General features: G+C 40.4%; 1 protein-coding gene across 1 annotated transcript in view; it reads left to right on the forward strand.

Annotated features, from left to right (window-relative positions):
• The first annotated feature begins 3075 nt into the window (after positions 1–3075).
• The window catches only part of il11ra (interleukin 11 receptor, alpha), a 45682-nt gene continuing 35416 nt past the window's right edge, over positions 3076–13341 (forward strand). Inside the window, exon 1 of the mRNA XM_041058945.1 lies at positions 3076–3204. The gene's annotated coding sequence lies outside the window, so the exon portion shown is untranslated. The remainder of the gene's footprint in view (positions 3205–13341) is intronic.

Genomic DNA, 13341 nt, shown 5'->3' on the forward strand with positions numbered 1-13341 from the left:
ATAAGCACTGGCACTTTTCTTGTCTTTAATTTTCCTTTCCGTTTCTGTTATGCATGTATAAGCATATACTGCTCAGTTTGTTGCAAACCTCATATTGTGTCTGCCAACAGTTTGTACTCCAGTATGTAAGGAGCCAAAATGCCCACAAGAGGGAAGCAACAGTACACCACATGATGCAACAAGTGGCTGACAAAGCTGAACTGAAAATGGCATCTTCTTAGTCACAAACATATTAACAATTGTTTTTAATTAGAGGGAAGCTGGAATACAATTAGAATACATTATGGGCAGACAGTTTCAGTTTTGAGAGCACAGGAGCCGCATGATCAGAGCAAATGTCCAAAAGTATCATGCATGTAAGTTTATTTTCCTCAAAATCAACTCTGTCTTCTGTTCTGGTGTTATTCCTGAATATTATATTTCAAACAGGGATACTGCACAAACAGAATATACCTAAAGTACACTATTTACTTCTGTCTTCAGCAATCTTTATTATAATCAGGCTTCAAGAAATGTTAATGGCACTAGTCGACATTAAGGAGGAAGAAGACTGTTTTCCTGTTTAAATTATTAAATTTATATATAAATATACACCACATAAACAAAACTGTGGATGCTGACACGAATCTCTGAATGATTATGCACAAAAATATAGAAGTGTTATGATAAGAGAGGAAGATAAGTGGTGTAGAAGTTAGAAATGAAAGCAACATAAACAGAAGTAGCTAAATGATACTCAAAAAAGATGAAAGTCTGACAGCTCTGACAGAGAAGGACAGATAAAGACAGATGAAGCAAAGGGCTGGCAGATGGGAACAAACTGACAGGTACATTGGGTCATACTTTAGTAAGGCAGATGGACAGGCAGATAAACGCAGTGCCAGACCAAACAGCAGATTCAAAGAAAAGTACCATGCAGATGGGCAAGCAGTCAAGGAGGCACAAGGAGCAGGTGCAGCTCGGCCACACCACAAACTGCAGCTTAAGGTTTTGCAAAACATTTGAATTAACACCACCCTGACACAGCCTAAAAAACTGGAACACGCTAAGCTTCTCTAAAGTAGTAGCAGAATAACATTACATTGTGCAGGTATTCCAAGGCAAATAGTGGCACTAAGAAAATGTGCATGATAAATAAATGAATAGATACAAGCTGATGAGCCAACTTAAAGGAAGACTGGCAGTTTTAGGCCTGGTTAATATTCACTGCTCTCCTGCTCCTAATGAGACAATGTTGTAACTCTTCCAAGCTGCAGCTGACAGGTCAGGGTCAGTAAGGGGACGGCTGGTTTTGTTCAAACTGGAAATCCCCCTTTTCAATAGAATAACTGATCTCGGTGTTGTTGTGGTGTTGTGTGCCTGATGAGTGGACTGGACGCTACAACTGCCAGACTTTTCATTCAAATTGTTCTTGTCCAGGTTGTTAATCATAAAACGCAGTTGGAAAGGACACGATTGGCTGATTTTGCTTTGGAGGAGATCTGGGTCAAAGGTCAATATTACTTCACAGTTAAGCAGCCTAAAACAGAACACATGGCTTGTCCTGCTGTGTACTACTGTGACTGGTGTTCAGGGTAACTAATGACTAGAAAAATCACGTATGTGAATTGTACAGTTTATATACTTTGAACAGATAGCTTTAATTAAATATATGATACCCATAACAATAAACTGTAAACCAGGGGTGTCCAAACCGTTCCATAAAGGGCTGTGTGGCTGCAGGTTTCTGTTCCAACCAATGAAGAGCACACACTTTGACCAATTAACTGTCTGAAGACTGAGATCAGTTGATTAAATGAGTCAAGTCTGGTGTGCTGGTGCTTGGTTGGAACAAAAACCAACAGTTTGGACACCTCTGCTGTAAACTCTTGCGTGAAATGAGTCATGATCATAAGACTATAGACATCACAGTATAAACTGTGTCGCCAGTTTATTAGACATACCTGTACAAGTGAATTTAATCCAATATGACATCCCTGTTATAAAATCTTACCTTCGGAAAGCCTAAACCAGTTTCCGTTGAAACTACATTAAAGAGGTGTTGATTCCACCCTGCGGTAATTCTGGGGTTGCTTTGTTATATCAGACTGAGTTACAATGACAGATGTGTTTTTCCACCTCCACTCACATTCAGGAGGGAGGATAAAAGGTTCCTGCTTTCAGTAATGAGATGTTATTGTCATCCATTTTATTGTCTGCTAAAGTATTGAGCAATAGAGCCATTAATGGCTTTAATGTGCTTATGTTCTCATCACATAACAGATAATCTAGGTAAATAAATAAAGGAGGGTAATGAAGCCAGATCAACAATTTAGCAGGATGACTGACTAATATCTGGAAAGGCTTGTTTTACTTCCATGCATGTCCACATACATGTGGTAGGTTTTTATTGAGCCAAATTATCCAGATTGTTTCATGGCCCCATCTCCTGTGCATGTGTGGTTGTGAAAATGATAAGCTATTTGACAGCCAATCATTATCTGTTTGATTGTAATGAGCTGGTTGAGGAAAACAGCATTTGTGGACTCTAACTGCTAGATTCAGTGTTTTTGCACACGTGTTTACAATTAGTGACAGATAGCAGTTAAACTCAAATTGTCCCTCACGTCCTACTTGTTGTTGCCCCTAGGAGGCTGAAATGAATGTTTTTTTCTTCAGGGAGCAGGAAATATTACAGAGAAATTAAATTCAATGCACATCTCTGCGCATCTATCTTGGCACTTACTTTATTTTTTAATATATCTTGTTTATATAATATATATAATATGTTTTAATATAAGATATATAAGTGGATTTTTTTAAATGATCCAAATTAAGGATGCAAAGGAGGACTGCTTCAGAATTTCACATGAAAAGCGATTTAAAATCAAAACCATCATAATCCTCAGTCTGTTTTTCCACGCTACATTCCTCAGACCTCAGACCTGGGATCAGTGTTGATAGCCTCCATAATCCTCTTACAGTCAGGAACCGCCCACTGAGCTGGATGATTGACAGCAGGCTCCTCCAACGAGACGGCGGCCGAGTTGCTTTATACCTTCCTCCTCCTCTCAGTCCGGCTTTGCTGCCCCCCACCGCACCTCTCAATTTTGCGCTACTCCGTCTTCAGTCTCTCCGGGGATCTCGAAGAACAGCTCGATAAAGTCCCGGCCATGGAAGGAGACAACATAATAATGCCAGTTTGACTCGGGGAGATTTTCCAAGGTAAGCTTGGCGATTTAAAGAGTTTTAAATCGGGGAGGATGAGAATTAGCGGCCAGGAAACCGTGTGTGCGGCCGGGGGGACGAAAAGTTTGTCCGCCTCACTACACGGGACAGGAGGGAACAGAGGGAAATTTACTCCAGTGTTGTTCACAGTGTGGATGTCATGCCGCTCGCTTACATGTTATTTAAATGCCCTGTAAATACGCCTCTTAACAGTGTCGCATAATTGTATCATTGATTGTAATTATTATGTGTGAGTATAAACTGAACGCTGGCTGTGCTCTTCACTGAAGAAACGTGTTGCTGCAGCTGTGTTGTGTGTGTGTGTGGGGGGGGGGGGGGGGGGGATTCATGTTTTATTTTTTTCTTGGTGAAAAGTCGCAGGAAGAAAGCAAAGTCTCAAATATTATTAAAGAAATTTGGCTCAGTTTAAAATATATTACTCTTGTTGTTGAATCAGTTGTTGTTGTTTTTTTGTGGTTTGTGAGTTGTTTGTTTGCAACACAGTATATTTGTGTCTTTATAGTACTAGAAAGTTTAAAAACAAAATCATTGTTGTTGCACTGCCTTTCTTGTACTTGTTTTTGCTTCTAGCTCCTAAACCCAAGCACAGAAACACACTTGGCACAGTATAACTGAAGCTCTGAAATCTTGAGTCATCCAAAAGCACTTGCTGATGTGATAAACAACATTAGTCTCCATCCTGCTCTTTCTTTTTGTATATTTAGATGTAGAATTATAGTTCCGGGGCAGCAGTTGAGGTTAATTTACTGCAAACAGAAACAAATACTGTACGCATACTCAGACAGAGACAGTGGGACGGGGTCTCACTACAGATGTGCATTCCTCCAGTCAGTGGAGTGATCGAGCCTTTAAATAGAGCTCAGCAGGAATGCAAACAGACCAAGGAGAGAGACGAAGCCTGGTGGTGTCTCAGGAGTAGGAGAGGGAAGGTAGGTGGTTGACGGGGGCAGAGAAACAAAGCTGTGAGCTCCATTGGTCATAATTAGCTTAGTTTGTCGCTTTTTCTTAAATGGCTCCACATAAAAATCAGAATGTGGGTCAAAGTTCAAGCTTTAACTCATCTCTAATTTAAAGCCATTTGGAGAGTCAAATTTAGGTTATGTAGAGGAACCATTTGAGTCCTGTTTCTTGTGACTTTTAATGTACTTGTACACAAGACCAGTGTTTAGAGACACATAGACAAATATAATAATAAGTACAGAGTTGGGTTTTTTTTTTTTGATCTGGCAGGAAATGGCAAATCTGATGTGAATTGGGGTCACAATGAGTGTGGATGGGGATATTATTTATTGCAGCTATTGATTAAAGTATGTGTACATGAGAGCCAACCTAAGGTAGTGAAATCCCTGGTTCACCCTTTGTTTTTTTGTGTGTTAATCTAACAGCAGCAGTCATTTATGTATAACATCATTAAGATAAAATGTAAAAGCTTTTTTTCCTTTTTTTGTCCGTTATACTTAATACATCATCATACATAATTTTAGCATGTTTCTCAGGAAGCTGTGGCTCTCACCTTTTGGTCTACTGGCTGTGTGAAATGTTGTCCGAGGTTGAAATTCAGGATTTAATTAGGGCCCGAACATGAAATTCGTGCGAAGCTCTATTGTAACTGAAGGAATTATTATTATGGATTGTAATCTGTTGCATTAAGATCATGGTATTATTGGTTTCTTCTGCGCATAGAAGTCAGGATCTGTTATTGGGTGGTCAGAGTTTGGTACATGCAGCCTTCTTTCGGGGTAAAGTTGTCTCCACCACATTTGGCTCTTTGGGACTGGCCCTATGACAAATGGCTGTTTTTACCATTTTCAACACTGTTGGTTGGTTTCTTGGGAATTGTAAAGGAAGAATTCACACTCATAGACTGTAGTTTGTTGGAGCCCATTTTACTGCTGCAGTCCCATGTGACAGTATTGTTCCAGCCAGTCTTGCTATGTTAATATGCCCCAGGTTTTCAGTGGTTCCCACTTTAATCACTGTTTATTTCTTTGCTTTAAAATCCATTCAGCTAATTTAACCTCATCAGCTGAGTCTCTGCAGAGAGACTGACTAATTGTTGTTTCGTCCTAGCCAGAGTCAGCATAGGCTCTGTGCAGAAAGATACCAAACACCTGGCCACTCCCTGCCATATCTCGTCAGTTACGACACTTTATGGATTTCACCTCAGAGGCTGGGTGGCCTGATCAGAGAGATCTTTCTTAGTTTTATTTTCTAGTTGGTCAGATTGACATTAAAATAAAGAAAGCTGTCATAGTGGCAGAACATCAGCTCTTCCACTCTCTTGACCGCTTTACCACTGTGAAACTAAAAGTACACAGAGAAAGAAAAACCAGAGACACCTGGCCCCTTTCTGTTTACCTCTGGGAAGGTAGCCTACCCATGGATTAAAGTCTCCCTCTCTCTCTATAAAAGGAAAACTGGAGTGTATTTTTGATTTACAAACATTGTGACCAAAAAACTGTTAAAAAAAAATACACCTAGTGAACAAATGCTCTCTTTGGACTAAGGGGATACAGACATATCCAAAAAAGAAAGGGAAATCCATGGTGCTCAGATTTCTGGGAAAAGTGAAACACCTTTATTCATAGCTTCATAGCATAGCTGACACTTACATATTGTCCATGAAACTTTGCCACGGTGCCAGGGTTTTGGATAGAATAATATGTGGATAACAGCGTAGAGGAAAACTCTTAAAGTTAGAAGGTGTAGTCACTGAGGCTTCAAGGCAACTTCATGTCAACTGAAGTGTAGACAAGGTGAAAGTGTTCACTTATCAAAGTTCTCAGAATTACACGTCAGAAAACTAATGAGCCGATATCATTTATCAGGAGAATTACCTCTAGTTACAGTTAAGTGTGGGAGTAACTTTTAAGGGAGTTGCTCAGGTAGTCACACGATTAATCATGAATGCTCAGAGAAGAATAATCACTCAGAGACAGGGATTTAAACCACAGATGGCCCATTGTCTCGTAAAAATCCTTAAATTCTTAAGTCCAGAACTCAGGATCACTGTCCTTAGTTCATTTTCTGTCGTATAGCTCACTTCAGTTAAAGTCACCTCCAAACACCTCATTCTAGTTTGAAAAAGGTACTGTTATTCAGCTTGCCTTTTACTTTGCCTGATTCCCTGCAGACAGCCCTCGCTGGCAGTCCAATCTCTGCACTAGCTCAGGCCAAAAACCACATGGTGCACACACATCCGCACAAGTATGCAGAGGCTCCGCTTAGACCTTGACACACACTCATGCATGCACACACATACAGTACATGCATAGGCACAGACTCAGACCGTACGTTACTTTTGTGTATACACACGCACACAGAGCTAAACTCAGTCCAAGCCTCCATAGTCTCTTCTCCACACTCATATTTCACTAGTCGCACACAGAGGGCCCATGGCAATCAACTTTAAATTAGAGAGAAAGCTGCTCCAAGAACTTGAGTGGTTGTTGCCAGGTCTGAGGCCATACTGTTCTTGGTCTGTGTGTGTGCGTGTGCGTGTGTGTGCGTGTGTGTGTGTGAGGGAGAGACAGAGACAGAAAGACAGAAAGAGCCAGCTCTTGATATTAAACCAACTTTGAGGGGCCTACATTGGGGTATTTCTCCTCTGTGCTGCTGTTCATGCACTTTATCCCCCACTCACACTCAGCGTGAGCTGTGTTCAGTTGTTTGCTGCACTTAAAGAGTTACTTTGCCACTAGTTGTTGAGTTGCAATTTATTTAATTTCAACCTGGCTTCCTTTTCATCTCCACTTCTACCATGATTGTGTCCATTCCCTACAGTTTCCCACAGTTCCAAGCCACAAGGTCAAGCCCCACTTATGCGGCTTGACTTTGTGGCTTCAAGCTGTGGCTTCTCTTGAGGTCAGCTGACCAGTAAGGACAGTGATAGTATGGTGATAGTGAAAGTGTAGTATTTGCTAGACAATATGGGTTGTTCCGTCGAAGAAAAAGTGTGGTTGCTCCTTGTGCAGCTAAAGCCGCTGTCAGTGCTAGCTCTGCCTCTTGTACAATAAACATCTCCCTGATGGTTGAATACATAATGGCAGCCCTGCAAAGAAACCCTCCTAGCTCTTTGATATATGGGACGTGATGCCAAACATCTGCCGTTTGCTGCATCTGTTTTAGATAGAAAATCTTATTTTTGCCAGCAGACTCCATTTTTGTTTTTATGATGGAAATATCTCAAGCTCATGTCACGTCATCTGCATTTAATCTGTTATCGTACGTGAGATTATAAAGGAGAACTATATATAAATGACGATTAAAGTCATCATAGAAATTCAAGATGTTTCAAGATACAAAGTGTGAAGTGACAACAAAAAGAACAAGCTGTGTCACATTGATATTGAAACTAAAGAAACTAGAACCTAAAAGTGCACCAATGCAACAGAACACAAAATAGCTCAGTATAGATGTATGATTATAAATTATATGAGCAGCAACTCTCCTTTATTTCTCCTCTCCTCTGGCAACAGCAATTTTCCGACTCGTCAGCTACATAAATACTGCATTGCAATTTAATGCATATTTTCTACTGACTCGCCATGGTGGAGTCTGCATTTCTGTGGGTAATTGTTTTACATCTGTGTATTTAACTTAACATGCCACCGCAGCAGCTGTAAGGGAAGAAGGTGCAGGAGTGTGACTTTTCAAACTACTCTACACGGAGCGGATCAGTTTCTAAACAAGATGAGTCCATTGTTATCTTAAGTTTATTGTCTCCACTAATGAGGTATTCTCTGTTTGTGTGGTTAATCTTCAGACATAGTATGACGTAGTCCTCTTTACCCACTATTTACATTGTTTCTAGCAATGTGTCAGTGTGTAAACTGTGTCATGTGATTGTGTTTTTACTGTGGATTTATAGAAGTTGGCCTTTCACACAGCCTCCAACACTGGTATCAGTTTACAAGACATCAGATACAGTATAATGGTGGTGAAGGAGAGACAAGACTTCTAACTTGTGCTGTTTTATTAAGGCAAAATAAAATAAAATATAAAAATACAGTCCTACCGTCTTATTCTGTCACGCAAAGGTAGCTAGTTTTAGAGAGGCTGGATGAAGGCTGGTTTCCTTCCAGTATGTTTTTTTTAAGATATAAGAATTAAAAGGTCTTTTTTTATGTCAAGAAAAAGAAATTAAAAACTAATAAAAACGTCTTGATTGATCTTGGAAAGAAAGTGAATGGCTCTCTCTTACTCGTGAACGTCGTCAGCGGTCAACAGCTGACTGGTTGATGTCTTGCTGTATTCTTATCACTTATTAGTTTATGTTACTCTAAAGCCTGGATGTGCTGAAAAACAAAGTTTCAGGAAAGATAAATGTTAAAGAATGTGTTTCCTTCCCATGCGAATGTGCTTTAGGATCCTTTGGACCTCCACAGGCTTCCACTCCAGGAAACTGCAACATTTTTATCTACTATACACAGATCCGTATAAACCCAAAATTCACTTTTACAGTTTAGAGGTTGTGTGAGGTCTGTATGTTTGGCTGTGACCAGCGTATCAATAACACAGAAATTAATGGCCATTTTTGTAACAAAACTGCTGATATTGCTCCAATCTTGCCAGTGAAAGCTGCTATACTGTAACTGCTCCGTCTGAAACTGTGTTGACTGTGAAAATACAACTAGCTGGGGACATTATTAGAATTTGAAGATTATTAGTTTGTGCTGGAGAAAAACACTCTATTGATTACTTTGGTATGAAACTCCAGATCACGAGTGGTTACTTGCCAAACCAGCGTGAGGAATACTGTGGATTGATTTTCAAGCTGCTGTGGCAAAAAAAAATGTACCAGCTTTTTGACCTCACAGTTTTGATTTCCACCCAGAAGGTGTTCATAGTTTACCGTCACTGCCATCCCCAAAATGTTCTCTTTATGAACCTGATGCCAGACACGAAGTGAAAGCGGTTCCTCAGCTGAGCACATTGATTCACCATCTTGTTATTTGAAGAGGTTCATTAATGCAGACTCACTCTGACATCTCAGTGGGGTTTATTTTCAGAGGCAGCGACAAGATTCGAGAGCTAAAGAAAAAAAAGAGAGATGGAGCTCTTATTTTTGCCTTTGTTTTGTGTAAATTGTGGTGTTATGCAGTGGTTAAATTTATGCCTGTCTCCATTACAAGTTAGGAAGCCAAAGAACTTTATGACTTGAAATGGAACTGCACTTTGTGCCCAGTGTCCACGTATACCAGTAAAACAAATAGCCTGTTGGAGTTTGATATTTCTCCTGGATGTATGGATTTTATGAAGTTCATATCAGCGTTGGTTAGTGCCAAAATAAGTGCCTCCTTGGAAGACACGTTATTTTGGAAACAGCAATCATTAATCGCTTAAGTGTGGCTTGTAGGCAGCTTGTGCCAGGTTTTGACTTCTCTAATACTGGCAGAGAGCCAGAAGGGCTGCAGCCTGGTGAAACCTTAGACAGTGTAGCTCATTCTGTTGTTGGAGCTTTAAGAGACACTCTGATGTTAGAGGATGGACCTGTTCGCCCTAAGGTTGCTGATTCTGTTTCCCCACACAGTGGGGAGACACCGAAATTCACACAACAGATCCCAAACTATGGCACAAGTGGTTAAAAAAAGGATATTTCTTGTTGTGAGTAACGTGTATCTTTGTGTTTGGTAATCTAAAACAACACCCCTTGACTGTGTGTGTGTATGTGTGTGGTTATTTTGCATGATGAAATAAATCTTTCAAAGGTCCTAGTCACCACTGTGCATAAGGGAACAATCGGTTTTTGCATATGCAGGCCTTTGCAGACCGTAAAATTTATTTATTTGTATTAGTATTTGCATTGGATGGAAATTGTAATGACGCTCGAATCCTTTGAAGACAACAGCTCGTCTTGATAATAGAGCTGAAACAATCAGTGAGTTTGTCGACGGAAGATGGAACAGCAGTTTCATATGTGACGCCTTGATGGGTTTTTTTTCTAGAGAAAATGGTAATCGATGAATTGAGAAAAGAATTGGCAGGTTAATCATTGGAGAAAGTTGTTGGTTGGAGCCCTTCTCTGGATGACCTGACTTATGAGCATAAGATTCAGGTTTTTTAAATGAGGGAGAAAGAACAGATGTAAGTTTAAGAGTTTTTAACTGGTTAATTGAACCAAATAAGACAAACAAACAAATTCTTGTCAGATTATTTTTAAATGTCTTGAAATGTGTTTGTGGCGGGGATTCTTTAAAAACAAATTTAATGCAGTTAAGCATTAACTGTCATCACAGCTTCAGTAAAGAAAAAGATTAAAGACAAAGTTTGGAAATTTGCAATTTTGTACGCATCCTTTTCTTTCTATGGCTGTCAAGTGAATTCCTCCTCCTTACCGTGATAGATTTACTAGCTTGTGTAAGCCTGTGCAAGAATGGCTTTGAAGAGATGAAAACAAGCCCTGATACACTGAACAGTGCTGACTGAGTGCAGACACTAAAACGAAGAATCTAAAGGAGAGCAGCTTAGATGGTTGCCCCTCCCATTAACTCTTTTATGTAGCTCTGGACTGGAGTTGCAGCAAAATGGCTAAAAAGCAACGGTGGGTGGTCTGTGTTTTACAGGTCACCCTTTTTTGAAAATGTCTCCACTCACCACTTTGGATAGCAGCATCATCTTCGTGCCTAAGATGAGAGATATAACAAAGACAGAGGAGTACGTGAAAGCTGTCAGGTAGAAGGAGTGTTTTAGTGGACGACGTTGTGTCCGTATGCTGCAACGACACGACTATTTTTAACTGGACTGATCTTACATAATTGATGGACTTGTCTGTTTAAATCACGAGAAAGTCAGTTGTGATGTAGCAGACTGTGGGGTAGCAAAAGTGTGGGTGTGTGTGCGTGTGTGTGATGACATAATTCTGTTGGAATGTGTATGGAAGATGAGTATGAACCTGCTTCAACCTTTAACACATATCTTCATCTTTCTTTTCCCTCTTTTCTTGTCTCCTTTAAACTCTGCCCTGCTCGCTCTTAACCCATCTCCCTCTATCCCTCTGTCTATTTGCTGCCCTCGCTTTTCCGTCCCTCCCTGCCTCTCTGTGTTTGTTGTCTTCATGGAGCGTTAGCAGTCAGGAGGCCAAATGTGTGTTATCGAGCATGGTGATCGTATCTGATTTGGCAGGCAGGTGACAGGAGCAAATGAGATCGAGGCCAAGACTACAGTAGCGATGTTTCTTAGATGAGCCCATGTTCGCAGTGCAGCAGAAAGTGCCCAAATTCAACCCAATTTTTCTTTTCCTCCTCAAGCAGTATTAGTTGGCTAGTAGGCTAAACCTAACCAGCCTTCACTGTAAGGGTGACATCAGGACACAATCCGATTTCATATTGGAATATACTCATAAGGGTTGTCATTTAGGTATGAGGAATTGTTGAGGAATTGTCGTATCCCGCTTCCACGGGATGATATTTAATTTTATGAGACTCTCTTCAGATGTGGTTGCACTGCTTGGGAGGAGTGGGAACACACCTTGTCCTCCGGCCTTCCAGCATGTGTGTTCTGAATAAATGTGTAACAAGACTGGAGCTGAACTCTCTGAATAGCAGCTGTCAGCTCTCTGCAGCACCGTGGTAAAGCATTGTGTCTTCTGTCATCATGTGTGTGGCAACTGCGGCAGTAAGAAGCAGATTCGACGCATATGACAGAGGCAGGAGGAAGCTTGAAAGAGAGTAGCGAGGAACAGACAGCATACTTCTCATCATTTACAAGTTTGTTGTTATAAGATGTTCTCGGACACTAAATTAAGGGCTGTTTTGTTTTTTTCTAAACAGTAAATAAAAAAATAAAACATTTATTGTCATGATGAATTACGTAATGAAAGGCTGCTTGAAAATGTTTGCTGATTACAATTGGTCTGAATCACGTCTGAGCTCACTTTATCATATTTACCTTGAATAAACAGTCGTTGGGAGTTGGCTGCATGTTGCATTGTCTCCCGACTGCAGTTTGTTGGATTTCTTTTTTTCTTTGTGCCAACCTGAGTGTTGTTTTGAAGACAGTTTTACAGCTGGTGTTAAGGTTGGTTGCAATGAGTCAAGCAGGCCGTGTTGACATCGATGCCTTACAAAAACACTGCTTAGCGCTAGAGAAGAATGTTTGGCAAGAAAATCTGGCCCTTCAATCTGGAGTAGATAGATTGATATGAGAAATGATCCTTAGCCTTTGTTTTATTTCGCTTGAAGCACATCGCATTGAGGTTGTTTGTCGATGACAGTCGAGAGATATTGCAGTGTGAAAATATGCAGCATACAGCTGCCCTTGTTCATCCTTAGAGGCAGAGCAGTAGAAAGCAACCAGCGCTTCACTACTTAACAAACTGCCTGGCATCTTTTTAAAGGTAGAAGAACCAAAGGTTTTGCGGCTGCGCACTGTTCGTGCAGGGATACAGCTGCTACACGTCAAATCTGATTTGAAAGGACCAATCAATCATCCACGTGCAAACTCTGAACACAGGTAGCTGCTACTGAAAACCATGACAGTAACAGAGGAAATAATGAGAACAGCGGGCATGAGACAACACATTGGATCCAGTGTTAGAAAACAATGGTGAGGAGAAACATGCCTCTGTATCCTGTGTTAGATAAGTATATTTGATGACCATATGGACCCCGTTTGCTTAAATGATTTTTAAAAAGAGGGTCAACATTGGGCTATTATATTAGATAACATTATAGCGGGAGAGCACAACAGCATGGGGAAAAAAGTGAATCTTACCTTGATAATGTGTGTATCTGTTGTTGACTTTTGCATCTGTTGTTGACTTTTGCGATCTCAACAATAATGCAGTGGAAAAAGCCCAAATGCAGTTTTAGACCAGCTTCTATCATTTTGCATTTGAAGTTGTGTACATCATTTTGCAAAACTTGTAACACCATAAACATGCATTGTGTATTCTGTTAAAACGGTAAAATGGAGTTGAACAAATGCCTTAAAGTAGGGAGGTCACGTAGAGCTTTTTCTGGTTTGACAGATTTTTAACTCTGAAAACGCCCCTCCCTCTACGACTGCCTTTGATCTTAAACAGGCTTTTTAATCACTCTCCTGGATCACTCAAGGGACACACACACACAAGACACGTACTCACGAACAGTGTCTCAAAATCAACAAACTCTG

The sequence above is a fragment of the Toxotes jaculatrix genome, chromosome 16, assembly GCF_017976425.1.
Source record: "Toxotes jaculatrix isolate fToxJac2 chromosome 16, fToxJac2.pri, whole genome shotgun sequence".
Lineage (NCBI taxonomy): Eukaryota > Metazoa > Chordata > Actinopteri > Toxotidae > Toxotes > Toxotes jaculatrix.